Source organism: Notothenia coriiceps, unplaced genomic scaffold (assembly GCF_000735185.1).
Source record: "Notothenia coriiceps isolate Sejong01 unplaced genomic scaffold, NC01 NC01_scaffold00038353, whole genome shotgun sequence".
In the NCBI taxonomy this organism is placed as follows: domain Eukaryota; kingdom Metazoa; phylum Chordata; class Actinopteri; order Perciformes; family Nototheniidae; genus Notothenia; species Notothenia coriiceps.
This window is the reverse complement of record NW_011371054.1, coordinates 37,336-41,828: the sequence shown is the minus strand read 5'-3', so window position 1 is coordinate 41,828 and position 4,493 is coordinate 37,336.

Below are 4,493 nucleotides of genomic sequence, written 5' to 3'. Positions count from 1 at the left end.
TATCGATATTTCAGCGCGGGTATCGATACATTAACTCCATTCAAATCCCCCGTGTTCGCCTGGCACTCTGCTCGCTGGGCCATTCCCCCCCGTTCGCTTTGCATGAAGAGCGGTTACGTCAGCCAGCCGACCGAGGGGCGGTTTGGGAATGGGCCATCGTCACTGCTCAGAGAAGTGCACTTCTCCCAGACCACGTTGATCAGATTATATTCCTGAACAAAAATCTGAAGAGAATGTAGATGCAGTTATGTAGAGAGGAGCCTTTCTGTTTAGTGTTTTTGGCTTAAATGTTACTCCTTTGGACTTGAATTATTGGCAGGACGTTGTTCTTAGTGACTTGAATTATTGGCTACCTCATATTCTGTGTTAAGCTAAAAATGCTGTAAAATAATCTGTTCAGAACAGGCCACCTGCTGCACCTTTTAATTCTCCATTGTGATACTGCACTTTATGTACTTATGTTTCAAAGGCTTGTAAACTACAGTTGGCACTGTTTCAATAAATGAAACAAATTTTCTCACCACATCTTTTGAGTCATTTTGTCCAGCATTTGCAAGCTGTAGACTCTCTGTCTAGTCAGAGCCATATATTGTATAATTGATGCTTTCAGTTTTCAGTTGAATTAATTCAATCCAAGTCAATGGAACACTCACAAGATGTCACCAAAATCACACTGTCCCTTTAAAATCTTTCAGAAAATGATGTAAGTGTATCGAATCGAATCGTATCGAATCGTATCGTTGGCTGAATATCGTGATATATATCGTATCGTGAGCTCAATATTGTGTATCGTATCGTATCGTGAGATTAGTGTATCGTTACAGCCCTACCCACAATGCAGTTTGGCGAAAAGCGAGGCAAGGTGACGTCACCCCATTCAAAGTGAATGGGCAGAGAAGCGTTGGAAGATTTTTTTAAAGCTGCTGTGTGGACGGGCCGTAACAATGGCTGGTACATGTGGAGCACAGCACTTATGATTGGTGTGGATGACTGACACACAAGAAGAAGAAAAAACAAAAAAAATTGCAGGCTTTGCGATTTGATAATTGTATCATTTCAAAATCGCAATTTAAAATCGATTAATCGTTCAGCCCTAATGGAGATATAACAGGAAAACTCACACCACAGTCGCCTTCAGCTAGAGCCAGCGGTTAAAAGCCGCATTGCTCGACCCCGTTGACAAAAGCACCTTATTGTTGCCAGGGTTTCTTTATGTGTATTGTGTTGGTCAGCGGTGGAATGCTGCCTGGGTGGTTCATCTATCAAGCCTTTCTAAAACGACAGAAAACAAGTGATGCAAAAAACACACTTCTGCAGTCCTTTTGAACTGTGTGCCTCTATGATGTCCAGTAACTACTTTGTGGCCAATAAACCCTGAAATCATTGAGTGGAGAGCTGAGTAATACCCGACACCATGATGGTGTGCTTGGACCAGGGGAGTGATTTTTCTCCCAAAAATGTGGGATCAAACTAAGTCCAAAGCCTAAAAAGAACACTTAACAAGAGAAGATAAAGCAATACATGTTGTATAAATGGAAGTGTGCCCATAGAACAGAGTTTTCTTTTTGCCGATCAACATGTCCGTTGAAGTTTAAATCTTCCGGTCAAAATCGTAGAACAAAACGTGATTTATCTCTTAAATTTGTGTCAACCACAGACCTTATTTCGAGCTATTTTCCAAAACCCTATGGAAAAAATGCATTGCTTTTTGAGGAAGGAACCGGAAGTGCTCAAAATGCTGACTTACTTCCGGGTTTTACGACGCGTCACTGGGACACAGTTTATGTCACGTGAAAATGTGTCCCTGCAGTAAAAAAAAACATGGCCGAACTTCGTTTTATTCTCGGTGGAAAATGCCTATTTTAAAGTTAGTTTGGCCATTAAAATGCGTCCGGTCAACATGTCCGTTAAAGTTTAAATCTTCCGGACAAAATGAGAAAAGTGCCGGTCAAAGGTCTTCTTTGTTATTTATTGTGCTTTAAAACAAATTGATATGATCCGATATTAAACAAACTAATTATACTAGATTAACTACATCATTCAAAAGTGAACAGTAATTTACAATAACACGGGAATAATAAACGGAGCGCTCTCTCCCTCTCCTGACAGCCCGTCAGTATCATGCAGCTCGCGGATCAGTAATGAGTGACCCGACAGTAAAACTAAACATATCTATAACTAGTTACGGTAGTTTGAGAGGTAATTCAAATAGCTACGTGTGATATTCTAACCTGAAGTGTCTGTTTTGTTCCGCTCACCGCTGCAGGTGATTATGCAGAGCTGCGTGTCGACTCGTCAGCTGATCTCTCTCCCGTCAAATTAGACTTCACTCTAGCTAGTTAAATTAGACTTCACTCTAGCTAGTTCTAGCTAATGATAGGACTACCTGCTTATTAAAAGACACCTAAACAATAAGCGTCGCTATGCGGGTGAGGCCGCAAAGTATAGCGCAGCATTATGCATTTGTTTACATGCCCACCGGAACCCCGAGGCATTACCAACAGATCAACGCACAATCAACCCATACAGGACATCTCTTTCTCCATATTAAGTGTTCGACATTAGAATTGACTATTCTTGTCTGTCACATACTCTTTTGTCTGTCACATAAGTGGCGCAAGTTGCGCAACTGATGTGGTATTGCGCTAAACGGAAATTATTTTGAACGGACACTTTGACCGGAGAGATTTAGATTTGCCGGTCTTCAGCATATTTTACCGGTCGTAGTCCGGTAATTACCGGCTAACGGGAACTCCTGTTTGTAATGCTGCTTTGGGATTGTGTAATAATGCTGCGTGGCCTCCTATGTTTTTATGTTAAAGTATATTTCTTTGTTGTCTGCTTTTTAGATTTATTTGTAGGTCTATCATCCTGCCTTATTATCTATTAATGTCCGTGTCATAAAATGCTTTTTTTGTCCTTTCACAGTCATATATTTCCAGGGGCCATTCTCGCCCAGTTGCTAATTAAAGCAGGAATATAATGGTGACGGCCAAACTAGGTGTTACATACTGTTTATACAAGCAATGCCTCCTGCCAACAATCTAATGGTGTGTAGCAGGGCAGAGCCAAGGATAACTCAGAGCTCCTGGCAAACATCAGGCATGAAAATAGCAATTTGATTTGGTCTTGAATTTACTGTGCATGCCATAAATGCTAGTAGTTTCTGCGTGTCAAATTATAAACAAGCCATATTCCGATCCTTTTTTGCAAATCTATTCAAATGTATTCAAACTTATCAATCCAAGGGCAATAAAAGAGACATATTATTTAAGACCAAAGTGGCAATGAAATTCCTTCAAATATAAAAAAGGCATCTTTGAGGTTAAGGCCCCTTCTAGTGGAGGAAAAAGGGAACTGCTCTTATCTGCTAGAGTTTTGCAAGCTATGGATTGTTGGGAGATATAACAACACAGATTGGGATTTGAAAATATTTAACAAGCCCCCCCAAAAAGCTAGACTTATGCTTTGTTTCTGCTTATTGCATATGGGACATATTATGCCTGCTAAGCCTGGCTGTTTGAGTGATACAGTCAAAGATACTTTTTGGCTTGGGTGTCTGTAATTATTGGCAGGATATAGTGGTGGGCCTATCTGGATTTGTGTTTTAATTTCCTAGTCGCCTCTAAATGACGGGGATGAATATTCATTTTTTATCTCAAAGGTTTTATCCTTTTGAAGTCTTATCTCCATTGTGAATTTAAAGCTCAAACATTTGATTTCCTGCATTCGGGTGATTTTCTTATTCGTAGTGGAATAGACTTTGTTTGTGGAAAGAGAAACTAAATTCAGGGAGCAGCGGACAATTACAATTATATAATGGAATGGAATGCATTATACATGACTGTATTGTTTTTAACCCTTACAGTAAGTGCGTCTTTTTTGACCCGGTGAGGTGGTTTTCTTGAAGTATCTTTGTAATTACATTTTTTTTATAATTTTATATTCCAGCTATTCCTCAAAAAATATGTTTTGGATATCATGCAATTCACATTTTAAATTGTAGTTTTTGTATTTCTACCCCAAGCTTCCATAAGTGGGTCAAAAAAGACCCGTATGCATTTTTTATGGAATTTCGTTTTTTTTTCCAGATGTAAAAAAAATGTCTAAAATTATAAATAGTGAAAAAAGTTAAATATAAAATATTTCTTGTGTGAACCAAAATATAATACTAAATATTATACAAGTGATTTTTCTTAACCAAAATGACAAAAATAGCATAAAAACACATATTATTCTATTACGGGTCCTTTTTGACCAACTTATGGAAGAGTGTAGGGTCCAGTCACTCGTGCAACTAAGGAAATGCATTCTTATGTAAATCTACTTTTCTTGATTAATGTAATGTATGCTGAGTCAGCAAATATGTAGGCATTATGTATTCTTCCCGCAACTGTTGTGTCTTTTGAAGGTTACACTTTAGAACAGGCATGCAGCACTGATTCACGTTCATGACATCTATTCAGTTTTAAATAATGGTATTGGAATTCAAT